Source organism: Castor canadensis, chromosome 10 (genome assembly GCF_047511655.1).
Source record: "Castor canadensis chromosome 10, mCasCan1.hap1v2, whole genome shotgun sequence".
Lineage (NCBI taxonomy): Eukaryota > Metazoa > Chordata > Mammalia > Rodentia > Castoridae > Castor > Castor canadensis.
Window position 1 is genome coordinate 81,623,525 of NC_133395.1, and position 26,784 is coordinate 81,650,308.

Below are 26,784 nucleotides of genomic sequence, written 5' to 3' on the forward strand. Positions count from 1 at the left end.
TTTTGCTACAATATGAGAATTTCTTATTGCAATTCATTTCTCAAAGTCAATAAAAGCTGTATTAAATTCACTGACAGTTTTATTGCTTTTGTTTCATATTCTAATCATTGCATCCATATTTTATCATTTAATAAATAAATAAATTTAAATGTGGCAGTAATGATATCCTTCATGTCAGCAATCTGGAGCTTCTCATTTGCATTATTGAAATATTCAGATTGTCTCCAAATTTCAGGTAAGTGGTATTCCCTGAGCAGGATTTTAGTCTCTCTGTCACTGTCAACAAAATAAAAACTTGAAAGTTGTAACCAAATTAGTGAGAACTGCTTTTTTTTTTTAGCCTGTTTGCTCTTCATTGCATCCCCCAACTGTGCTTGGTGACCCCAGTATACTCTAAAGGAAGTACAATATGGAGGAAGTTAGTGAAGAGACAGGATGAAGGATGTTGAACAGACTACAGTTGTGAGCAGTATTTAAAACAGGTTTAGGGAGTAGTTAGAATGCATAACATTTTAGTTCAATTATAAAATATTTTATTAGTTGTTTGTGCTTAGCTATAACATCTTCCAAATTTATATTAATCTCTCTAATATATGCATTTAAAGATGATAGTGTTTAACACATCAGATATATTTATAAATTTGAGTATTAAAGTAATTCAGACAAGTCATATAATTTTTTCTGATCAGAATATATCATTTATCAATGATTAGTTCCAATAAACCCATAAGGCAGGAGGCATTCAAAAAAGAATTAGAAATTGCACAGAGTTTACGAATGACTACAGAACATGCCATAGATAAATAGAAATGGGTAATGACAGCCTAGCCTCAGAGAGACTGTTGAAATATGTTACATTAGTCATTAATTCCTCTACCACCGTGTACAGAATATGTTTAAAGATTATAATAAATTTCTAATACAACATCCTAGTTCAAAATTTATGTAATCATTAGCAATAGTGAGAAATTGCAAACAAGAATCATGAGCTTATGAATCCATGTATGCTAATGTCCAGGACTTAGACTTCATTGGTTCAGGGAATTCTTTGTCAAGAAGATAGGGTCCTAAATCAATAAAACAGATACTGTTTGCTTCAAGAACTTTCTGTTTTATGCCTGAGAGCCACTTCATCCAAACCAGCAGCTCATTTGCTCATTTGAGCAAATAACTTTCCTACCAGCATAAAATGTGCTCATCTGGACAAATGGTTCACTTACCAAACAACACTACAATGGTCAAGACCAACTAGAATGCCTTGCTGGATCCACTAAGACTAAACTATTATGTCACATATCTTTCTCAGCTTCAACCTGTGCCTCATTGTGGACAGTTCTGTCATCTTGAACTTAAAATATTGAAACTCTGACTCCAATAGAACAAGGTGGCCTTTTGAAGGTAATTAGGTCATTAGAGTATGGCCCCTATGATAGAGTTAGGGTCCTTATAAAAGAGACATGAGAGAGCTTGCTTTCCTCTCTGCTCTCTGCCATGTGAGGCCACAGCAAGAAGATGTCCATCTGTGGACAAGGAAGAGGGTCCTTTCCAGAGCCCAACTGTACTGTCATCCTGACCGCAGATTTCCAACCTCCAGAACTCCGAAAAAGTAGTGTTAGCTGTTTAAGACTGTAGTAATCTATGAGAGCAGCCCAAGCTGACCTAGACATCCACTTTGAATGACCTACTCTCATCTACTCGAATCCAGTTGTCAAGATTTTATGCATTTCTTCTCTGAACCTTTACCTCTTGTCTAAGAAATTATTACCTACCTCTTATTGTGGTGAGTTTAATAAGCTTCACATTGCTTGGTCAGCAGATTACATCAATGGTCTTTTAGGGGACCAGGAACCAGTAATGTAGACTAAGAGTATCTTTAAATTCAAAGGTAAATTTCTCTAATTATTAGAAGGTATTGCTACCAAATCAACCTCAAACTGCCACTCTTACCCAAGTTATCTCCTTAGACTTCAACAAACAACTTCTATAACCTTGTAGTCTTCTTGTCCCATTCAACAGCCACCACCCTTGATCTTTTAGGTGTGGAGAGACATTCATTTATCATTTTCTTGCTAACTTGACAGGGACTGATCCGTGGTGCGAAAGGTCTTGCTCAATTAAAAGCTCTCCTCTGGGCCTTTCCTTACAAACCAGAAGTCTCCTCTCTGAAGTAGGTCACAGCTAACTCAAGTATGGATTCAGTATCCTGCTGTCTGAGTCAAGTTCAAATCTGAGATGTCCTTGAAGTGCTGAACTCCTTGTGGATCCAAAATTATACTGAGAAGATGAAGTGGAAAATCTGTCAAGTTCAGATGAATCCATCCAGTAACCAAATTTATACAATATCCTCTCATACCATAAAAGTTCAGATCTGAAAGACAAAAGCCTGAGAGTAAAAGTATTCATTGTGCTTTGTACCAATCTTCCCGATAATGACAGCCACTGTTAGAGGATATATTGGCTCCTGGATTCAGTATCTCCAGTATTTATTCCCTAATACCTGTGAAACCAAGTTGCATGTAACCTTGAGTCCTACATAAGGCTGCATGTTTGCAGTTGTAGATTTCTGTTCTCTGTATACATAGTTCATCTTCGTTACAAGGTCAACGATGTTCCTGGACACTGAGGCCCAAGCTTCACTGAAACACCTTCCTACCCTGTGATACTACTTCACCAGAATCGTAAAGACCTTACCTTTCTCTGTGCTAAGATTTACTTTTACCTAGTACGTGGATGTTCTGCTGTTCTAGAGAATAGATGAGTGCCAGTAGAGGGGTTTCTTTTTTTCTCTTTCGGGGAGTGGGGTTTGGTGCTGGCATTAAACCTGGGCTCCATGAATGCTGAGCACATGTCCAACCACTGACCGGCACCCCTAACTTCTCCTGCAGGGTGTTTTAAAAACGCATTAAATATTCAAAGGAAAGTTACAATTTTGTCAAAACTGTGTTACCAAATACAGACTTATCTACAGAAGGTAAATCCCTTTCTCCCAACTGACTACAGTTCTTTTAAAACTCACCTAGACTAGAAATCAAAATACATTTTAAAAGATTCTCAAATCTCATTAATGACTGAGAAAAATGAGTTCCCCTTGCTTCTGCAACTGGCTTAACTGGTCTTCAGGAACTGACCCATTTCTTTGAGAAATTAAAGGTAAGCAAGTATCTTGAAATTTATAATTACCTCTTAAGTAACCCTTCTCCTGGCTCTCTGCTGTCATCTATCTGATTATAATATTTTATAGCTTTCCTTATATGAGTATCCCAGACAAGCTTCTCCTTTAATTTGTGAATGCCATGGAGACATTGACACCATAGCTCACCATGGCCTGTCTGGAAATTCAGCAGTAAAAATCCTACTTCCCTTGCTCAAGCCTCATGGTGGAGTCGTTAGTGTAGTCCTTGCTTTTAAACTCTTCCTTACATTTAATGTTTCCTGTTATGGCTTGAAGGTGACCCCTTCAAAATTCAGGTGTTGACAACATGCTGGTATTAAGCATTGGGACCTTTAAGCAATGTGTATTCCATGAGGGCTATTCCCCCCATTGATGGGACTAAGGCCCTTTGAAAAGAGGCGTCATTCAGCATTAGCTTGTTCTGTGTTGCCCTTCTGTCTTCATCATGTGAGGACGAGGCATGAAAGCTCTCAAGTGCTGGAGTCTTATTCTTGGACTTTCAGCCTTTAGAATTGAGAGAGAATGGATTTCTGTTCTTTGTATGTTACCCAGACTGTGGTGTTCTGTTATAGCAGCACAGAGTGAACTAAATCATTTCTATTGCTTTGGAATTTTTGTCACAGATAATGGACATGTATCAGCAAGTAGGCTTATCTGTTGTGGAACTGTGACCATCTGCCTCACATACCACAGGTCATTGGTGTGACACATCTCATCCTTCTCCTCTTCTCTCCTTATTGGAAGCCAGGGCAACTGGGTCTGCTCTGCCTGGCCCAAGAACTAACTAGACCCTAAAAACACATATTAGATGTCTCCTTCAGAGAAAATCTGGAGTAAATCTTTAGTTTTTTGATCAGTTGTAGTCAAAGAATTATAAAAATGTCAGGCAGGATATTCCATAAAAGAACCCAGTCTCACTCATAGCAGTTCTAAATAGATTGCTTCCCTCAAGTGAGGACAGTGATGGCACTTCTCCAGAACCTCCAACTGACAACTGTCTGATCTAGGCAGGCAGTCTACACCTAGGATCCATATGACCATGGCAACAGAGGCTTATGCTTTAATTTGTGTGCTTTTGTTCTTTACATTTTTGATATTTCCTGCCTCTCTTCCTCTGGAGTATGTGTGTGTGTGTGTGTGTGTGTGTGTGTGTACGTGTGTGTATGCATTATTGAGATATAACTCATGCTATACACTTCATTGACTTAAAGGATTTAACACACTGTTTTCTAACATATTCAGAGTAGTGCAACTATCAGTGCAATCAGATTTAGCACCTTTTTAAAATCACTCCTGAAAGAGGGACCCATTTGCAGTCCCTCTTCTTTTTTCCTTTACCAACTCCAACTGTAAATAACCAGAGCATCAGTGGTTATGTCTTTCTAGGATTCTGTTTTGCACATTTCACCCAAGTGTGAGATTTCTTTCACTAGGCATAGAAGTTGTACATGCTTGTATTTCTCAAGCCTTTCATAAGTCCATAATTTGACGTTAAAATAATGTAACTGAATGCAGAAGGGTTTGTAGGAGATCTATGGCTGCAACTCCTGTGGGAGTTTTCCTGGATCCTGGGTGCATTTCCCCAAGGCTGTCATGGCAACACTCTGAATAAGTGTCAATGAAAGGGAACCAGTGTCTTTCTGGAAGAAGAGAGAAGAACATAGTTGATGATCTGAGACTCTAAGAGAATGAGTGGGGCTACAGAGATATCTGTGCCTCCTCAGTTTGGACGAGGGCTGCCCCCACTGCCCAGTGTCTGGGAGAAGTAGCTCTTTGCTGCAGGTGCAAATTTTGTATAATTACAATGTTTCTGTTTGACAGATAGCCATGAGCAAGTCTGATTTTTTTGTCTTTTAACCAGTTTTATGTGACATCTCAAAGAATAAAACAACCAGGTTTACATTTGGGAAAAATGTTTGAGGTGATCTGTGTTTTTTCCTTACAGCTTAATTAAAATGGGAATGAAAACAGTGATATCAGAGAAAAGTCAGCAGAGCTCTGGATAATTCATTTCATGGATCATCGTGACTTGGTAAAGTAGAACTTCTTTCAAATTTAAAAAAAGTCAAAGAATTGTCACAAAGCCATTTTTTTAGTACATAGGACCATATGCTTTCAATTCCAAATTATCACTCACTGTCCGTTTTCACTCATCTTATCTTGAGGCATTTTTACTTCAGTAGGTCATATATCAAACTATGAGAACTGCCCTGATGGGCTTGTCCCTCCAAGCAAATTGTCTCTAGGCTGAAGAAGGGCAGAAGTAAAATGGGATCAATGAGACCATAGATAGGACAGTGGTTCTTTCCTGTTTTGCCCTGTTTCATTACTCGTCAATGTTGTTTCAATGAAGTAGAGTTAGCTTGAAAGACTTTTGAAAGGATTCCTATGACTCTGGGTTCTTCTGACTCTTGGAGTCTTACTGGGTATGGGTCAGTGTGGGTATGTGTGTGGAGGAGTGATGGTGAGTGTGTCTTTGGTTTAGTTTTTACAATCTATGATAAGAAGTAATTTAGGTCAGGGACCACTGAAATTATGTTAAATAGTTTCACCTAATTAAGTGACAGTAGTACTACATTATTTATTCTGATCTGCCAGTAAGCATAACAGCAGTGAAAGACAAGGAAGGAGAGCAGATGTGATGGGAGGGCATCAGACTAAACTGTGGGAACCTGGATTCTGGGCCCAAGTGCCATTGTTCTAGTGATGCTGAAAGCTGCTTAAGTTTCTAATGTGTTAAAAGGGATGTTCTCTGAGGTACCTTCGGGATCTAACATCCTACACACTGAGGAATTTAGAAGGTGGAAGGGAAAGAGGAGGAGGAGGAGGCAGGAAAAAAAGGAGAAGAAAAGGCAGGCAGGAAGGAAGGAAGGGGGAGGGAGGGTGAAGGGGAGGAAGGGAAGGAGAAGAGAGGGAAGAAAGGAAGGAAGGAAAAAAGAAAAACAAAAGACCCTGAAGAGACAACTTTCTTGTACTAAATGTGAAACTGATAGTGAAAAGGAGTACTAAGAACAGAAGTCACTCCACGAAGATGGTGTTTGCAAAGACGGCCTATATATACTCCCCTCCCCATTTCCTCAGGAGCCTATGCCATTGAAAGGTCGTGAATCTTTACGACAAACTGCTGTTGCTTTCCTGTTTCTGTTATTTCGGTAAGACAGGAAAACTAGACACCTAGCCATGGAAATCATTCAGGTGGAAAATAATTACAGGATCTTCTCTAAATCTGATGGCCTTTTAAAATGACTACCAGGCTATCACTTCTGTGTTTGGACATTATTTGTCCTTAACATATTTGTTCACTTTTATTTAATGCTTTGCCAATTAGAATACCAGAATGAGTAATGAAAATAATTACACTAACGCATTTAAAGACCTTACAAAATGTCTGTGCAGACTGTGAGTTCACCATTACTAGATTAGGACAGACTATCTGTCAACCACATACTATTGTAGCGTACAACATGGCTGGGTAGAAAATAAAATAGAATAGGAAGAACTGTAAATTAAAAATCACAAAGAAAATGACAGAAACAAGATCTTATTCCAAGAGAGTTATCCTTAAAAGACTCAAGTTTGGATTAGACCACAGATAAATTTAGATGCACATTATTCAGATACATGCTCTTTACAACAAACTTGAATTGTAACAATTCTGAATATAATATCAATGATCAAAAATGTTGAAGAAATCGGGTTTGAAAATATTAATGAGCGCTAAGGAGTCCAGCATTTATTGGTAAAAGATCAAGTGCGTCGTTTAAAACACATAAAGGAAAGGCAATTCCTACATGTATGCCCTGGGGAACAGAAGCGCAGAAAATCTAAGCCACTCAGTTCTGTGTAACGAGGTTCCCTCACTAACGTGAATGTGCATGAAAGGGAGGAAGAGAGCTGTTGAAAAGGTAGTGTGCAATGTCACTCATGAAATGAAAAATTGTTTCATAAACAATGGGAAAATAACTTACCACAGTCAAAAAAAGAGTATATCCTAAGTACCTAAAAATAGTTAGGCAGACGATTGAAAGAAGGTGGTGGGCAAAGAAGATTAAAACACAAGGAAGAAATGTACACCCATAAGGCTAGCCATAAGCTTGCAGCCAAGGTAGATGAGTGGGCAGAGGGTGCCCTTCAAGTGCTTGCCATGTCTGCATGAGGCCCTGGGTTCCACCCCATCATGGCAGAAAATAAATAAGAAATAAAAACTGAAGAAAATGAAAAACCAATGAAACAAGTGAAGGAAGAAATAGCTGACAATAGAGATGTTGATACTGACCCCAGGTGGGCAGCCAGTGAGGGTGAACTTGGTGATTGGAATGAGGCTGTGGCTATGATAAAAAGGGTGAAAATGTCACAGAGGAAGTGACATTGTAAAACACACAGTCACAGGTACATATATGCACACACAAACCACGTTAAAAAGACTCTCAGAATGGCTCTCAACTGAGTTGGGCAGGGGAGCACTCCATAGCAAGCTGCATGACGGGGAAGAAACGAACCCTATTCAGGCTTTGTCTCTTCCTATGGTGGTTTAGAAATGAAGCATGCTAATTACACATATTTCCAGATTTAAATTACAGTATACTAAATACCCATTAGTTTGCCTGTGTACTAGTAACCCACAGAGAGAAGACATTTAAAGGCCATGGGACAGTCCTACTGTCCTGTTGGCTGTTAAGATCAGTGCATAGGCCAGGTGCTGTTGGCTCATGCCCGTAATCCTAGCTCCTTGGGAGACAGAGATCAGGAGGATTGCAGTCGGAGGACAGCCAGACAAATAGTTAACAAGACCCCAGCTCCAAAATAACCAGAGCAAAATGGACTGGAGATGTGGCACAGGTGACTGTTTTGTAAGCACAAAGCCCTGAGTTTAAAATCCCAGTTCCACTAAAATGAAAACAAAAGATCGGTGCACAGCTGTCACAAGTGTTGTCATTTTTACAACATTGTGCTACTGGGTGGAGTGAGGGCAGTGCTCCACAATTCCACTCCAGGTGCCCAATAAGAAATGCACCCTTACTTTCTAAATAACTGCTGCATTCATTGAACCCACCACACATTCTTAAGAAGTTCCAGTGGGAAAACAGTACTTCTGGAAGAAATATGCTAAAGGATATCTCAACTTTAAACCTAATGATAGCCTAAAATAAGAAGCTAAGAGGAATTTTCCCATCAGTGATGACTATTATTTAACACAGCCACAGATGAAGGGGAAATTATATTTGTTCAAGGTGGCCTGAAGACTACTTAGAAAAAAACCTATTAGCAGCCAGGCATGCTGGCTCACACCTGTAATCCCATCTATTCAGGAGGCAGAGACAGGAGGATCACAGGTGGATGCTAGCCCTGACCAAAAGGGAGGTGGGTGTGGTTGTACACATCTGTAATATCAGCTACCCGGGAGGCAGAAGTAGGAGGATCATAATTCCAGAGCAGTCTGGACAAAGTTGTTGGGGGACCCTAAAAATCAACCAGATAGGGGCATGAATGAAGTGGTAGAGCACTTGCCTACTAAGTACAAGGCCCTGAGTTCAACCCCCGTATCACACAAAAGAAAAACCATACTATAATCTACTGATAATCCATTACACTCCACAGAAAACTTTAACATACCTATTAATTTCTGAATAAATATATAAAGACAGTGCTCTTTGTATGCCAGTAACAACCAGGTAAAATCCCTTATTTCAGTAAAAAACTTCTATCTGTTATAGCAAAATTCTTAATCTAGGAAGCTAGGAAATTATTTGAAATAAAGATGACAGATTGAATATCTAATTTTTTTAAATATAAAAGACAATCTCCCAAAATATGAATAAAAATGGCCAATAACTATTTGAAAAAATGTTTCATCATATTAAGCTAATTGAGATCGGTCCAGGAGAAATATTCAGTGAGAAGCAGGTGTGGTAGTCCTGTATGTAGAACAGAGTTCAGTTTCCACTCGGGATTTCTATCCATAGACCGACCTCAGTGTGTATACCCCTCCTATTCCTGTGGTCTCACAGGAGAGTATGTAACAAGGGCAAACTGCTTCCCTCCCTCATTTCCTTCCTTCCTTTTTTCTGAGACAAGGTCATGCTATGTAGCCCAGGTTGGCTTTGAACTGTCAATCCTCCTGCCTCCGCCTTCTGAGTGTAGGGATTAGGCATGTTTCACCATGATCAGTCCAGTTTTAACTCTTTTTCTTAGGTCACCCATCCATTTTGAGTAACTTTTTGGATATGAAGTTAGTTGGACTCCAACATTATTTTGTTTATATCCAGTTGTCCCAGTGTGATTTCTTGAATAGACTTTTTCCTGTAATAATTGACCTTGACACATCTATTGAGATAAATTGGACATAGATATTTAGGGTTATTTCTGGGTTCTTAATTCTATTTCATTGATCTTTCTGTCTTTCCCTATGCCAGTACAATACTGTTTATTATTGCAGCTTTGTATATGGGAAGCTCATGAGTCCTCCAAATTGTTTTCTTGTTCAATGTTGTTTTGGCCATTTGTGGTCGCTTACCTTTCCACATTGAGTTGGAAGAGCTGCTTTTCCATTTCTCTAACAATAGTCATTGGTGTTTTGATAGATACTGCATTGAATCTATGGATTTCTTGGGGAATATTGTCATCTTAATGAGATTGTCTCCACTCCACGAACTTGACATGTCTTTCTATTCAATATGTCTTCAATTCCTCTGAGTCATATTTTGTAGTTTTCATTGTATACTTTCACTTTCTTGGTTAAATGTATTCTAAACATATCATTCTTTTTCATGCTCTTGTGAATTGGTTTTCCTTACCTTCATTTTCAGACTGTTTATTGTTAATGTATGCAAATGTACCTGGTTTTGAGTGTTGATTTTTTCCCTGCCTCTCTGTTGAGTGTGTTCAATAGATCTAATAGTTCTGTTGTGAGCACATTGAGACATTCTACAGCAGAATCCTGTCTCCTACTAATAGAAATCTTTTCCAATTTGATATCTGTTATTTCTTTTTCTTGCCTAATTGCTATGGCTAGCAATTCCTTTACCATGTGTAACAGCAGTGGTGGAAAGTGGGAACCATTGTCTTGCTCCTGTTATTAGGGGAAAAGCTTTCCTCACTAAGGAAAATGTTAGTTGTAGGTTTTTGATAAATGCTCTCCATCATTTTAAGGAGGACCCTTTTTGGCTCCTAGTTTCCTGTGTGTTTTTTATCACGTAAAGGTGTTGAATTTTGAAAATGTCTTTTCTACATCTACTGAGATCATGATGTGGTTTTCTTTATTCTATCAATGAAGTGCAATATATCAATTGACTTCCTTGTGTTAAATTACCCTCACATGATTGGGATAATCCTATTTGGCCATGGTATATGATCCTTCTAATGTGTTCCTGAATTTGGTTTGCTATAATATTTGTCAGGGATACTCCTCTATATTTTTTCATTCTTGCATCTTTTGTCCAGTTTTGGAATGATAGTAATACTGGCCTCATAGAATACGTTACAAGTGTTCCCTCTTCTGTGTTGGGAAGAGTTTGAGTAGAATCAGCATTGATCCTCCTGTAAGTATTTAGTAGAATTCATAGTGAGTCCAAAATGCCCTAGACTTTCCTTTTAGGAAGTATTCAATACTTGTTACAGGTTTGATGTGATTTTGCTACCTCTTTTTCAGTCAGTTATGGTCACTGTGTGCTTCTCAAAATGTGTCCGTCTTATATTCATATACTGTGTATGTATACAAGTACATATAACAACAGTACTGGAGTACAGTTGTTCATGGTATTCTCTTACAACCTTTGCTATTTATTTAAGGCCAGTAGTAAATCCTCACCTTCGTTTCTGATTTAGTTATTTGTGCTTTTTCTTTTTTTCTTACTCTAGCATAAGATTGTCAGTTTTACTGATCTTTCAAAGCTCCAACTTCTTTTTTTATGGATTTGTTACTGTTTTCCTATTTGCTGTTATATTTATTTATTTTAATATTTCCTTCCTTCCTTATGCTTCCTATGACTTTAGTTTGCTCCTCTTTTTCTAGCTTCTGAAAGTGTAAAATTAACTTGTTGGTTTGAGATCGTTTTCACTGAAATGTAAGCTTTATAGCCATACATTTCTCTTTGAGAACTGTGTGCATCCAGAAGCTTTGGCAGGTTGTGTTTTCCTTTTCCTTTGTGTCTCAGCCTTTTCTAACCTGTCTTGTGTTTGACCCATTGGTTGTGCAGGGGCACACTAGTCAATGTAAATACATCTGTGAATGTGCTAGTTTTCCTTGTGCTATTGATTTCTCTCCTCATTCCATTTTAGTGACAGAAGGTACTTTGTATTTTTTCAGTATCTCCAAGTTGCTTGAGTTTGTTCATGCTCTAGCATGTGGTTTCTCTTGGGGGAGACTTTTTCCCTGTGCTCTGAGAGAGGTGTCTGCTCTGCTGTTGCTGGAGGAAGTGCTGTGTGTGCTGGGGCCGCCTGGTCCAGAGTGTGGATGAAACCCTCTGCCCCTGCTGCTGTCTAGATGTTTTGTTCATGATTGAAAGCAGGTACTGCAGTCTCCATTTCACCTTTCAGTTCTGCTGGGTTTACTTCATGTATTTGGGGGATTTCATATTTGTTGCATGTATGTTTCTAATTTTTATGTCCTCTTGATAATAGGAGTGTGGCCATCCTAGCTTTCTTTTATTATCCTAATACATGGTGTATCTTTTTTCTATCTTTCTCTTTTAGCTGGCTTGTGCCTTTGGGTCAAAGTGGGCTTCTTTTTCTTTTTCTTTTCCTTGTGGTATGAGGGTTTGAACTCAGGGCTTTGCATGTTGCTCTCGCACTTGAGTCATGCCCCAAGCCCTTTGCTTTATTATATTTCAGATAGGGTCTTCAGCTTGTTTTTGTTTTGCCCATGTCCAGCCTCAGATCATGATTCTTTTAACTCTGCCTCCCACTTGGGATTATAGGCATATACAATGATACCATTTGAGATGGGGTCTCACTGATGTTTTCCCCCAAGCTCTCCTTGAACTGTGATCCTCCATCTCTGCCTCATGAGTAGCTGGGATTGCAGGCATGTACCACTGTGCTCATCTAAAAGTAGTCTCTTTTAAGTAGCTTATAGCTGTATTGTGTATGTGCTTTTCTAAATTCATTGTGTCGGTGTTTGTCTTTTCATTGATGAGTTTGAGCCATTTACATTTAAAGTGATAACTGATAATCATGGACTTACTTCTCTTTTTTATTTTTTTTGTATATGACATAACTTTTTATTATTCATTCCTCCAATTTCTCCTTCTTTCATGTTTTGGGGATATTTGTTGTATTCAAGTCCTTCTTCTCCTTTTCTATGTTTTAAACCTTAGCTACTAGTGATTGCCCTGGTGCTTGCACATAATGTCCTAAATTGATAACTGTCTACTTTGAATTATACCAACTTAGCTTCAGTAGCATATGTTAACTGCTCCAATGTCATCTTTACAAATGACATAGTGGTGCATTATGAGCCCATGAATATGAATTTGCAGATGTTGTTTCATAGTCATGCAAGACTTGACATAGGTGTGGTTGGCTATCCCCAAGGTTGGCAGATAAGGGATAGAGGATGTGGAATGATGGCTTTTGTGCAAAATGCTAATCACTCAAATTCATCATCATCATCTTTCTTCATCAGGCACTTCCTTGATATACTGCAAGGGTCTAATCTGACTCCAGGGTTGTGAAATACAATTCTGGTGGTTCTTTTCAGATGAATGGCTGTTTTGTGGAAAGTCTGATGCCTGGAGCTGCCAACTCTACATATTTCATGATCTCACTCCAAAATATGCAAAACTTGATGCAAAGATAGCCACAGAAATAAGAAAGGCTAAGATTCCTCCAAGTGAGAGCACTTCCCACATTTCAAGGCTTTTTGCAATAAACACAGCTTTGTAAGGGACAGAACCTCTGCAGATGTGAACCCCACTCTTGAGAATATGATTCAGTCTTGACAGAAATTCTCCAGTGTGTGTCCTTCTGAGTGGGAGAGGGAAGTGTGTGCAATGTCTCCTGCTGGGAGAGTCTGGAAACAGGGAACTCTGATGATTATTGAAGAATTACTCTACTCCTGGAGAAGACTCTACTCTGGCTTTTACATACTGAGGGGTGCAAGACAAGGGACTGTGACTGAGGCTCAGGTGATACAGGAATAGTGATTATCTGTTACCAAGTATCAAACAGGCTCCCACACTATTTCACACACCTTGTGTTCAATATATCAGATGCTAATTCCAAGCAAATGAAAGTGGTCTTATTTCCTCTCTATGGTAGGCACGATTGATTCTAAGTTGTTCCCCAACATTCATGGCCCTGGGTTTACATGCTTTGTATCATCCTTAAGTGTGAATGGGATCCATAAATATGAGTTGTCACTCTTAGGATTGCATTGCATTATCTGGGAAAGGGATTTTGCAGAAAACAAGGTCCTAATCAATTGACTTTGAGTTAAAAATTCAAATGAAAGGTAAGCTCATTCTCAGTGGGTCTGATCTAATCAGATGAACCCATAAATAAGACTAAATACAGCCACAAATACTTTGCTGCAGAAGCCTTGAAGAAGCAAGGTTTGTAAGTGTGGCAAAGCCCTATGTTTGGCCTCTAAGAGCTTGGAGACCAGCACACAGCAAGCAAGAAAACAATGACCTCATTTCATTGAGGTGTCACAATGGAACAACTCTTTCCCATGACCAGTCACCTTGGGAGAGGACCTGAAAGTCCCCCAGCCCCAGCCAACTCTTTGATTTCAGCCTGGTGAGATCCTGAGTAGAGAATCTAGCTAACCAGGACCCAAATTCCTGAGCCATGGAAACATGAAATGGCAGATTGTGTTTGTTCTGCTGCTTGGTTTGTGGCAATTTGTTGCACAGTGACAGAGACACGCACGCCCATTTTGTGTCAGCATCTCCTCTGCCATGTGGACTGAGCAGGATAAAGACAGGCTTGTTTGCTGTAGGTAGAAAGCAAGTAGGTGGTCCTGTCACAGGAACTCGAACTTAGCGTGAGTCCAGCAATAAGGTTAGCTCAAAACAGAACCAAGAATCCTACTGAGACTCTTGCAATGTGTCCTTTACAACAATCTCTCAATTTTTTTATAAGGCCATTAACTCTTACTTACAATATTAAAAACTGAAGTTTTGTTTTGGTAAAAGTGGGACCTAACTCACTAGGACAAAAGGGACAATTTTTCTGTGACAATAGTGGCATTTGATAATAACCTGTAGCAAGTTCCTAAAGGACTGTAAGTACTGGGTCACCTGGGCAAACACAGGTCCTTCCTAGTGACAGGAAATCTAAATAGAGAGGGAGGGAAAGACTTAGGAACCAGCGTGGAAACATCAATTGAACATATGGCTGGTTTCAGTTTGTCTCTTGTGATGTGTAAAGGTCACTTTAAACCATTTTTTCCTTGTCTGTGAATAGATAGTCTAATGGACAGCCTGGATTTGAAGTGTTAAGTAGCGAAGTTGTCACTTTTGTTAAGGAACAGCAGTGGTGTGTTTGGGCATAGACTGCCATCTCAAAGGGAAGGCTGGGACTTTAGTCACTCAGGTGACTCACCCTAGAGGTGTCATTTCCTACACAGCCTCACTTTTTCACTTCTAAGAGTTGATCAGCTATCCTGTGAAAGTGTATAAACCAAGGGCAGAAATCCACTGGTTTCTGAAAGAGAACTTTCCTATGAGAGAAAAGATAGTTTTTTCCTCTTTGGTACACTCGCCTGCAATAAAATACCACAGGCCTGTTTTGAGAAAAGGAATTCCGATTCAAAACCTTATATGATTCAACTCCTGTGTAAGTAAGAGAAATTTCCACCCTGAAATAAACGTGAGTTAGGTTTAATGCTTTTACGGGGCCTTGCTGTGGTGCTTATTTTGAAGCCACGCTCTGGGTATTTTTTCATTAACCTTGTGTGAAGTAGTGATTTTTGCCACATAAAGGAGGACTTTGCTGTTTTTGGCAGCACTGGGGTTTGAATTAAGGGTCTCATGTATGCTAGGCAGGTCCTCTTCCTGTTGAGCCATTCTACCAGCTCTTTTTTTGTGAAGGGTTTCTTTTTGAGATGGGAACTATTTGCCCAGGCTGGCTTTGAACCATGATCCTCCTGATCTCTGTCTCCTGAGTAGTAGGATCATCGCAGGTGTGAGCCACAGTGGGTGCCTGGCCTAAGGAATGCTTCTTCAGTGCTGCTTGTTCTCTTTTCAGAGCAGTGTCTCCAGCATTAAGTGGCAAACACTTGGTAGTTCTTCCATTGCTTTATCTCACTAAGAGTCATCGCTCTGGGAGTCTGTCTTTCCACTCTCACACTGCCACAGTCACTGAGTGAACACTTGGCTGATATTACAGTATATAAAATTATCTTAGCTTGTAGCTGTTGTGAATGTTATCTTAAAAGCTCTGTAGTCTTTAAATCACTCTCACGAAGTTTTGATGTGTGTAAAAAAGCACCAGTCACTTGATAATATTGACAAGGAACAGAAGCATCTCTGACTGTATGGAAAGGGATGTCATCTGCAGATGGCATCTTTGCTTTAGGTATTACATTTTTGTATGACTTATTTCTGTCAACTTTTGTGCATACATTTAAATGTTAGTTTTTAAAAATCACTATTTCTAATTGCATGATTGATTTGCATAAAATAAGATGACTCTGGAATATTTCTTGATAATTTGGTATATTGTTTGATGATGACATCATTACAGGAAAAGAGGAATCTATTACATTGGAAAGCTATTTCACAGGCATTCAGAAAAGCCAAGTGAACCATTCTGATTCAATGACAGGCATTTCTTCATGTGCTACAAATATATGACCCTGTGGTCAATGTGTATCTTCTTTCCATGTTCTTAGTGAACATGGCAACATCTCGCTGGTTGGATGCTCTTTTTCTGTGGTACAGAGTGATAATTCATGTTGTATACATGTGATTTTACTCCCTGGGTAAAATAGTATAGTTTGAAGTCATTGCAGTCACTTGCTCTTCCTCATCCTCCTTCCCTTTTCTTAGAACAATCCCAACAGGTTTCATTATTCTGTTTTCATATATGAATACAAAATACATCCACCATTTTCTCCCTCATTTACCCTTTCTTTATGCCCTCCTCCCTTCGACTGTATTCACCCCTAGAAAAGACCTGTTTTACCCTGTGTCCTTCAATTTTCAAAGTGTCTGTGGGTGTCCAAGGGGGTTTCGTCTTGGCAGTTCAGGCAAGTATACACCATGCTTTAGTCAGATTAACTCCCTACCATTACTTACTTTTCCTTTTACGTGTAAATATTGGTGAATATGTTTTCATTTCTTACCTTGACTCTCCTTTTCAAATGTGTCTTCATTAGTGGAGTTTAGATCTCACTGCCATCATCCCTCACTCGTGTAGGTCAAGGCATTCCAACTCAGAGAGATTCAGAATAGAATATCCATGTCATTGTCACTCTGCCACTGCCCAAGGCCAGGGCTGCATCCGAGGGAACCTGACCACTCTCCCTGTCGTGTGAGCGTCCTTGACCCCTCAGGAGTGTCACTGCCTGTCCTCACTGATTCAGAATTAATGGCAGTTTGAAAAAGACAAGACCTCAGAGGGAAGGAAATAGAGAGGCTGTGCAAAAAAAAGAGAAAATCTTGTTAAGTACTTTTTCCCAAGGGCAAGTTAATTCTGTTGCTGAGTCTCCTGAAGGATGCAATGTGGGGCAGGGGTGGATTTGGTCTTCAGTCTAGAACAGCATGTAGCTTTGAACTCCAACTCCATCCCACAGTGACCACCCAACTTCAGTGATGCTTTGAGTTCAGCGAATCTGTTGCTACATTTACAAAGGAAGAAAGAGGTGAAAATTTGTATTTGCCTGGATTGCTCTAAGAAATAGTGAAACATCTTCACCACAGGACTCATGTGATGTGATATGGTTTCTCCATTGTGTCCCTTCTCCTGACTAGACTGTGAATTACAAAGAAAGAATAAAGCACTAGCACGTGTGTTCATGTGCATTGTACTCACTGCTGCTCTGATGGTCAGGGACAGTTGTCTCAACCTGTCGGATGTACCTGGTGCTCACTGAGTGGTTTCTGCTACAGGTGGCTCAGACCCACGGCATGGACTCATAGTGCAGTATGTCCCCAGCACTGACCTTCCCACACTCAGTGCTTCCTGATCTGCCATCTCCTGCCGAGAGCATCCTGTCTCTCCAAGCAGACTCCAGTCAATGACTTATGACAGGAATTCTTTGTAATATAGGAAGTAGATAGTGTTCATCAGGTCTAAAGTATTCTGATGCAATCTTTGAGGTCTTGTAAGTATAGGATCATATCGTCTGCAAATAGGGATAATTTGATTCTTTTTTTCTCTTCTTTGCATCCCTTTTCTTTCTTTCTCTTGTGTTTCTCTGGCTAAGAATTCAATTACTACACAGCACAAGGGTGGAGAGAGTTGACACTCTTGTTTCATTCCTGATTTTAGATGAAATGCTTTCACTATTTCCCCATTCAGTATGATGTTGGCTATAGGTTTGTCATACGTAGCTTTTGTTATGTGAGAATGTCCCTTTTATTTCTAGTTGCTTCAGGGCTCTTATTATGAAGGGATATTGAATTACATTAAATCTATGGATCATGTTCCATAATATAGCCATTTACCCAATATTAATTCTGTTGATCCATGAACATGGACGTCTTGAGGTGATTGTGTGATTTTTGCCTTTAATTCAGGTAATGTGCTGTATTATGTTTTCTGAATTGCAGTTGAACCATCCCTGAAAAACTTACTCATTTCAATGTCTGAGTCTGGCTTTTTTAATATTTATTAAAATAATACAATGTCCCTGTGTGTGTCCTCAGCTACCTGTCCTGCCTCAAAGTGTTGGGAATTGGTGGATGCTTTAAAGTTTGTCAGGCTTCATGTCATTCATTCATTCATTCTTTTTTCTTACAGCAAACATCATCCTTGGACTATCTACCATTTGGGAGCAGCACGCCCACACCACAATTTGAGACAGAGAGGACAAAAATTTAAAACAGACTTGGGAGTTCTTTCTTCTATTTGTGCTGTCTTATGCCTTAAGGAACATTGCTGAAAGGCAACCATGTGCTGTCCCTACATTGACTTGATTCTTTGTTAGATAAGTCTATTTTAGTTTTCAAATTTGTCCTACTGTACATCTTTTGCTCTAGAGTGTGGTCCTTCTTTGGTGCGGCTTTCCTGGAGTCTCCGTGGAGATGTGCTGACCTTCAGTGAGATATCTTCCCTCTGTGTGGGCTGGAAGTCCTGATCTGTTGACACTGCACAGCCTTCGGTCTTATCATTTAATGTCTTGCTCTTACATTGAAACTGGAGTTTTGGACCTATGACCTAGACTCCTGGAATTCCATGTGTCAGGCCTGGCCATTTGACCCTATACACCAAATTAGCAGGCATGGTGAAGACAGAAAAAGATTTATTACACATCTCAGGCCATGCTGTGGGAAAGTGCAGAGAAATCACGCAGTCCATCGTTAGCCATCTTTGGGGTACAGACATGAGTTTTCACTTTAAATAGTCAAAGAATTACACAAAGTATGCATAGTTAGGCAGTCCCAGTCACAAGTGTGGTCTGGTTGGTGGTAATCTCAATCCTTGATCCAGGAGGTGTTTGAGAGGAGTTGTTGCCTGAAGTCATCATCACCAGGAGATGGTCCACCCTGAGAAGGCTCTGCTGTTAGGGCTACTTTTCTTCACTTGTCATAAAGATGTTATCAGTTCTGTCACTCCTGGAATGCAAAGTGACTGCAAAGTGCCTGCATACAGAATGGGCTAGTGCAAAGACAGATTCAAATGAAGGAGAGATGCCATGCTTTTCTCCTTGTTTTTAGTTAATTTGTGTGCCCTTGGAGGTTTTCAACAAAACAGTTTAAGCATCTCTTACAACATGAAGTGACTAGACCTAATGGAATCTAATGTGTGCTTGCAGTGAAACCTCTACTAAGGACTTACAATGCATTACCTGCAGATTCTGCCTTTCCTTTACCCTGAGCTGCTCTGTCTTCTTTGATACCCTGCCTAGAGAATTCCAACTCCTCGAGAGCTCAGCGATTTGATCTCTGCTCCATCAACTCTTCATGACAACTTCTAGGTTTGGCTTCTCTTTTCTGCTCAGCAGCAAGAAGTCCTTAGAAAGAAATTGGGGACTAGGGAGTGATCTTGGAGCTTGCCTGATGTGTTATTCTTTTCTCTAGAATTATATTCATGTACTGATTATTTCTCAAAGTATGAATAATGTTACCTGATGTATTTTGTCTGCTTTGTTGTTATTTTGTTATGTTTTGTTTTTTGAAAAAATTCTGGTGTGTAAGCCCGGCTGAACTGGAACTTCTTAGGTAGTCCTGGTTGGTCTCAAACTCAGGTTCTTCTGCATCAGCCTCATGCATCCTGAGATCACAAGTTCGCCTATATGCCTGGCTTTGCTGTTTCCTTTTTATAGTTGTTTTCATCGACTCTAGTGCCATTTATTTTATTGTTTCTGGAGGCAGCAACAACAATGATCTTTAAGAAAAATAATTCCCTAGGTAGATGAAAAGCAAGGATGGTTAAAGACTTGAACAGCTAGTATTTTTGCTTAGTCTAGATGACCTCAGGTGTCACAGCAGAAACTGAATTGGCAGTAATGCAGGAAAACAGCTAGTAAATTTTGAGAGTTACCTAGTCTCTCAAAGAACAATTTTTTCTTTGTTAAAATAAGAAACACTGTGCATATTTCTCTGAATTAGTATGATCATCCATAGAGAAAGTGAGGGCCTGGGAACATGCCTCAGTGGTAGAGCACTTGCCCAGGAAACTCAAGTCCCGTCCCTAGGGTCTGTCTCTCCCCTATAAAAACAGAGAAAGTGTTCTTTAAAATGCGTAATGTTTTTCCCTGTGTAATAGTTTCTAAACAAATGTTAGTGGTTTCGTTGAGACTTTCACCTTCTTGCTGCAGTTTTGCAGCCAACACACAGAACTAAATAAATAAGCTCAAAATGGAATAAAATACTGTGAAAGGATCAGATGCTGTGGAAATGACAAAGATAACAATCTATGAACTCTTGCATTCATTTTTAAAAATTCAGTTCAGAAATTGATGAAAAGAAGGTGGAATTCTTGTGTCACTGAGATTAAGAATTTGTAGCTGCCCAAGCAGGACAATTAAAATCTCACAGTAATATAAATAAAGTAAAATGATAGCAGTATGAGTCCATGTACAGATACTGTTAGAAACCATGTTTTGAAAGATCAAGCCATATATAGTGGCTGGCTGGACCCTGGTGGGATTCTAATGAAATAGGAGCAGGTCAAGTGAAGGAAGTGTCTGCCTATGTTGTAGGTTCAGAATGGTGGTTTATGTGTGGATCTCTGAACCCCATTGTTGTGTACATCAAGTTCATATCATTAGATGTATTATAATGCTTTGGTGGCTATTTTCCAAGGATTTGAATGAGGTGTGAATGAGGCCCTTCATAGCTTGTTTTAGAAAATTCTGACCAGTCTATGTGTTAATGATGCCGGTGCAGTCTGTGATCAGAAGACTTCCAAATTATTTGTGTCCAGTGGGGAAGAATCCATGGCAAGACATGTGGGTGTAAATGCAGTTTATTAAAAGGTAGGGAAGGGAAATACAAGAGGGAGCATGGTGGTCCCAGGTGGCCTCTGAAGGCTGAGAGAGCATGCTTCTCTTCCCCAGGTGCTTTTAAAACCTGTGCTAACCTATGGGCAGGGAGGAACCCAGTGATTCCCCTGCAGTAATCAATGAGTGGGGAGGGACGTGGGCAGTTCCCGGCCAGGTGAAGTAGATCCCTGACAGGGCATGATTAATCTGAGTTGTAATATTTTTCTGTGAGTCCAGAACTTTCCCTAATTTTACTTTACCTCAAATATCCCCTGAGAGACAAGAGCCCCCCAAAAATCTTTTTGAGATTGCTTAGGGGCTGGAATTGTCATTTAAAGTATTCAGATTCTTTGGCCTAATTTGAACTTTTTGAGGTTTAATCCTTTTTTCATCCATAATATAATCTAGATATTGGAACAGAGGAACAGTTAGTATTTTCTACAGGGCAATTTGTAAATCAGCATTAATTAATTGGTTTTGCAGGTGCATATAAATTTTGGTGAGATTTTCATGATGTTCTGCTGCTGGTAATATATCATCCATATAATGGATAATATTTGCTTCAGGGAGCAATAATGGGGTAGGTGGTATGGCAGTATCAACATAACTTTGACATACAGTGGGGCTATTCCTCACCCCCTGTGTGAGATGTAACCATTGATAGCACTTCACTGGCTCCTTATGATCAAGAGTTGGTACACTAGTGGCAGTTTTTTCCTTATCCTCTTCACATAATGGTATAGTGAAAAAACAGTCTTTCAAATCCATAGCAAGAGACCAATGCATATGGATGGCACTTGGAGTGGGTAATCCTGGTTGCAAGGGCCCCATGGGCTGCATAACTTTGTTGATAGCTCTTAAATCTTGTAGCAGCCTCCATTTTCCTGACTTCTTTGGGACGGTAAGATGGGAGTATTCTGTGGACTGGTGGTAGGTTCAGTATGTCCTGCATCCAATTGTTGTTGCACCACTTCTTGTAAATGTTGTAATTTCTTCCCAGTTATAGGCTGCTGTTCCACACACACAGGTTCTTTAGTTGGCCATTTTATGGCCAAGGCTTTGCAGGTGGAGTGGAGGTTAACAGTGGCCAGTATGCTCAATTTGAATCATAAGAAATCCCTTTTCCAGTAATTTTTCTTTTAACTGTGATTGCCAAAGGATTGCTCTGTAAGTTTTTTCCTAATCCTAGTCCTTTTGGTAACTCATCCGTTATATAATTCATTTTCCTAAGGAGCCATTGTCCATACTTATCTTTACATTAATTTCCTTCATGATATGCCCTCCCCATATATTAAATGGTGTATCTGCAACATAAGGCTGAAACACTCCTTTTTTGCTTCACCGTCTGACCATAGTAAAAATTCATCACTTTGGCTGACCCATCCTGGCATTCCTAGCTCCACTAGTTTAGACTGGTTGCTTTAAAGGCCACTTTGCAGACCAAAGTCCTCTGGCCAAAACTGTATATCCCCACCAGTACCAAGCAGTCCCATGAATGCTTTTTCATTAATTTCAATAGTTAGCATGGTTTGTCTGCATTCACTGACTGTGTGCAGAAGGCATGTTTGGAACCCATACTCCCAAATCCCCCTATACATTGTTGCTGTTTGATTTAAAGGTTGATGCAGCAACCAGAGTAGTTGAGCTATAGATTGTCCTTTCTCAAAGGCCGTAGCACCATCTACTGACATAAGAATTTGTATCTCACCGGAATAAACTTCATGGACTACTCCTGGAAATCCTTGCACTCCTTTACTTGTAAGACCACTTTTACATCCTATAAGTCCCACTGTTCCTGTGGGGATGGGTCCATAAACTCCAGTGAGAACCTTTTGCACTCCCATACTTGGGGTGAGAGATACCCCATGGGAACAAGGCAAGTCTAGTCTTGCGCTCCCTGAGGTGGCTGCAGTGAGAGATGTGGCTATCCCTTGCTCACTGGATATGCCCCACAGCTGTTGATGGGTTGGGAAGAAGGGGCCAGGGGGAGGGAGGAGGGGGATGCTCCATCTCATGTTTCCTTGGTTTGAAGTCTGTCAACAAGGTTCTGTCTTTGTGATACCGAGATTGACATTTATTGGCCCAGTGATTTCCCTTTTTACATCTAGGGCACAATCCAGGAGCAGGTTTATTATTGTTGTTATTACCAGATGATTGGGATGCCTGATATTGGTTTAGCCTACACAGTCTTTGTGCATATGTCCCCTTTTTTCCATATGTGAAACATATATCAGGAGTAGGATGCAAAACCTGCTCTAAGGCAGCTATAAAAACTCCTTGCTGACAGACCTGAATACATTCTGATAAAGACCCTTTCTCTTTTATTGGTGCTAATGCCTTTTTACAGTCTGCATTAGCATTCTCATATGCCAATTGTTTAATGAGTACATCAGAGGCTTGGGGATGAGCAACCTGTACAACCAGCATACGTCCTTAGTCAAGCGATCTAAAAAATAAGGAATAGCCTCAGAAGGTCCTTGGAAGCATTTTTAAAAAGACTTATTAGGCCTCCAGGTTCTGGTAAAGTTTGCCAGGCACTGTGTGCACATAGGGAGAGCTGCTCACAAGCCTGAGGGTTAAAAGTTAATAAAGCCTGCACGGTGGAGGAGGCTCCAGCTCCTGTTGGCATTTCAAAGGTGACAGCCATGTTGTGCTGAGCATTAGGTCTGCCAGTTTCTTGAGTAAAATCTCCAAAGGCTGCTTTCATTGCAAATAGAGACCTCCTGGCATAGCCACTTTGCCTATCTGATGCCAGTGTCAAGGAAGTAAGCACGGGTTACTTAAGGTCTCCCTCACACTCTCTCAAACAGTTTTTAAATCAGAGTGCAGATGTACCCTTTGATTTTCTCCTTGTTTGTTGGCTTGTTTTATAATTGGAAGTAACATTAAATCATCTGGATCCATAAAGTCAGATGTGTCTTTGTATTTATTCCAAGCCTTTTGGACAGGAGTCAACTCTTCTGGTTTAGGTTCTTTCACTAAATAAATAAATAAATAAATGTATACACACACACACACACACACACACACACACACATCAGGTTCCTTTTTAAAGGGGTTGGTTTCTTTCCATCCCTGTGGAGGATGAGGTGGCAGAGCGCTAGGCATAGGACACTTTTTACTTTCATTTTCCTTAAAAGGCTCAAGGACAGTTTTTTACCACTGACCACATAGAAAATATCTGTACTGGAATATGAGTGCACCGTCTGTCCTCCTTTTGTAATATTTTATGACTACAGTCCCAAACTTCAATATCCAACATCCCCTCCTCTGGAAACCATGGGCAATATTTGAGAACACAGTCAATAAGCTCTTTGATTTGATCAGAACTTACAGAGGCTCCAGATTGCTTTTAGACACTTTAGAAGGGAAACTAATGAGTGATACTGGATGAATTCTGCCACATTGTTACCCAGCCTTTCATATCTATACTACCTGATCTTTACACCCATAGTGGCGACACTATCAGGTGGAGTACACACACCTTACTAACGATTACCAGGAATCTCTACAGGTCCCTGTCTTCATGCCCCAACATTGCTTGAGCCCCACTTTGGGTGCCACTTGCCACAGACCTAGAGAGAAAACGGAGGGAGGGTGCATTGAAAAGAAAGACTAGTCAGCATGCAATTGTAAGCAAGGGGGAAGGCTGGGGATCTGAGAGAGGACTCAGACCCAGAGGGCCCCACTCCCTTGGTATTTATTGAGTTGCTGTATATAGCTATTGATCAGGAAGCATATGTGGTTTAATAGTTAACTTCAAGGTAAAACAGGATATATTCTTAAACTTCTGTGCTCTGAAAAACAGCATGTAGCTCTATTGAATATGAGTTTCTGTATGTTACCACATGAGGGCAATAGAACCCCACCTAACAGTGCCTTAGAAATTAAAAAAAAAAAAGTCATTGTATCTTTCTGACTTAAGTGGAAGGCAGCAAAAGCCTACCTTTCCCTGCTTCCCTGCAGGTGGGGGACAGTGCGCCCAAGCCTGCAAGCTGTGGGTCTGTGCGAGAGAGGCAGAGTGTTTCTTAGATTGGCAATTTCTCTGGAACTTAGAATTTAAAAGAAACTCATGGTACAGTAAGACAGAATTTCACAAACATTAAAGTAAAATTTATTAACTTACACTCTGGTAGCTTTGGTTTTACATTGTTTTGGAGAACAGCAATTTTGACCTTTGCAATTACCTAGATGGCTGGCTCAAGGCTCCTTTCTGGTGTGGTTAGCTTGGGTGTTGATGGTCATATCACTCCCACTTATTGGAACTGGAATATGATTTCCAGCTCCTTTGTTGAGAAAATGGGTGGTGAAACACACAGTTGTTTTCAGATGAATATTCACTACATTCTCAATGAGAAAAGACCCTTAATTAATGTGGGAATAATGGTGCTCCTGCCACCTCCCCCTCTAAGGAGATGGACTTGCTCAAGTGGTGTCGAATGGGTCACTTCCTGCTGTCTGTGAATCCACTGTAAATACATACTTAGATATAAAAAGCTTACTTTACATGACTTCCATACTATGAACTTAGCATTCTGAACTTGTCCTTGTTAACATATGACATGATCATATAGAGAGAAAATCTTAAAGACTTCACCAAAGAAAGTGACAATTAATAAATAAATCCAGTAAGGTTATAGGATACAAAATCAATGTACAAAAATCAGTAACATTTCTATAACGCAATGGTGAACTATATGAAAAAGACATTAACAAACAATCCCATTTACAATAGCTATTTAACAATCTAGGAACAGATTTATCTGAAGATGTGAAAGATGTCTCAATGAAAGTATAAATTGTTCATGATAGTGATGTCATAAATGAATGGTAAGACACACCATGTTCATGAATTACAGGAATTCATGCTGTTAAAATTTCCACACTACCCAAAGCAGTCTGCTCATTGAATAAAATCCCTGCAAAATTCCAGTGTTATATTCACTAAATACAAAAACAATTCTAAAATTCTTACGGAACTACAAAAAAACCTTTGAATGGCCAAAGCAATCTCCAGCAAGGAACAAAGCTGGAGGTGTCACAACACCCAGCTTTAAAACATACTACAAGCTACAGTAACCATGTAGCATGCACCAGGATAAAAATAGACACACAGACCAAGGGAGCACAGCACAGAACCCAGAAATAACCCCCTTACTTACAGGCAAATTCTATTCAATAGAGGCTAATAAATGCACTTGGGTAAGGAAACTCTGTAGTAAATATAGGAAAGTTGGTCTCAAGGAGATAGAGGACCTGTTTAGCAAGTGCAAGGCTCTGAGTTTAAACTCACGTACCACTAAAATACATAAATAAAAAATGCACAAAAGTCAACTCAAAATGAAACTATAAAACTACTAGGAGAAAACAGGGAAACCATCATACTGGTCTAGGCAAGGACTTTTTAGACAAGAATGTAAAAATGTAAGGCAACACAATAAGTCAAATAGACAGATGATTTTATATTTCACTAAAAAGCTTCCATGGAGCAAAAGAAATACCCAGCAGAGCAAGGAGACAACCTACACATGAGAGAAAATATTTACAAAGTATACATCTGACAGGGAAGTACAGTAATACCCAGAATATACAAGGAATTGCAGTGACTCAACAGCAAAAACCCAAATAACCTCAAAAAGTGGGCAAAAGAACCTGATAGACACCTTTCAAAGGAAGACATGAATGGCCAAAAAGTACTTGAAAAAACATTCAGCATCGCTAGTCATCAGGGAAATAAAAATTAAACCACAGTGAGATGTTACCTTATTCCAGTTAGAAGAGCCATTCACAAAATAAAAGAGGAAGGAAGAAAGGGAGGAGAGTATCCCATCCCCCTGGAAAGCAATATCATTCCTACATCCCGAGGAGATGGAGGCCTTCATTCCTGCATCCTAAAGGAGAGATACAGAGTCTGATAGATCTGCCACAGGGCTGATGAGCAAAATGCTCTCAAGATTGATTCCCCTCCCCCAATAAAGGTGCAACTAAACCTGAGAAAGCCCTCAATCCATGGCCAATG

The 26,784-nt window shown here is 39.8% G+C and overlaps 1 protein-coding gene across 17 annotated transcripts in view; it reads left to right on the top strand.

Moving 5' to 3' along the window:
- LOC109679558 (intraflagellar transport protein 88 homolog) overlaps nt 1-26,784 on the top strand; it is a 142,915-nt gene that overhangs the window by 61,737 nt on the left and 54,394 nt on the right. For 9 of the 17 annotated variants that reach the window (XM_074043685.1, XM_074043687.1, XM_074043682.1 and 6 more), the window contains 2 exons: nt 5,118-5,204; nt 18,080-23,672. The gene's annotated coding sequence lies outside the window, so the exon portion shown is untranslated. Of the gene's footprint in view, nt 1-5,117; nt 5,205-18,079; nt 23,673-26,784 lie in introns of those variants that run through there. The other 8 variants (XM_074043691.1, XM_074043696.1, XM_074043683.1 and 5 more) reach the window with 2 other exon arrangements.